The sequence below is a fragment of the Palaemon carinicauda genome, chromosome 10 (genome assembly GCF_036898095.1).
Source record: "Palaemon carinicauda isolate YSFRI2023 chromosome 10, ASM3689809v2, whole genome shotgun sequence".
Lineage (NCBI taxonomy): Eukaryota > Metazoa > Arthropoda > Malacostraca > Decapoda > Palaemonidae > Palaemon > Palaemon carinicauda.
The window spans coordinates 46723337-46723923 of NC_090734.1; positions in this window are offsets into that span (position 1 = coordinate 46723337).

A 587-nucleotide genomic window follows, 5' to 3' on the forward strand; every position below is an offset into this window, starting at 1 on the left:
TTCGTAGCATTGTGTTATTGTATTTGAGCATACATGTTTTATGCCACTTGGCCTGGTGGGCAACCATTGTCGCCTCAACACCTTGTCCTTCATCTAGTCTCTGTAACTGAACAGTTCTTGGCAGTTCTCCGAGTTCATCAAATTTGACCAAGTTTGCAACCATTGTCGTGTATCCACTCCCAGGGTCTCGGCGTTTAGACAGTACTGGGCAGACAAGTGACTCTGTTGTCTCCTCTTGACATACAAGACACAGCTTCCAGTTTGTCTCAGGAGGTGTTGTGGGAGTACGTTGCTCAAAAGTATCGACCAGTTGGAACTTCTTTGCCATGGCTGCAGTCTGGAACAACGCGTCTCTGATGTCAGGTGGTGCTGCTGCTGCCTCACCTGCAAAGACACAAAACACCACCATGTTACCACAAGTTACTACTACAAGCACCATGACTATCAACACTATACTATTACTGCAGCCGACGTCACTGCCACCAACGCTGCCGCTGCAAAGTAAAATTCATTTTCTTGTGAAATGGTAGCCAAATTATTTGGTAAGCACAGAAGTATGTGTAATTGTACAATACTTATCACCTCTA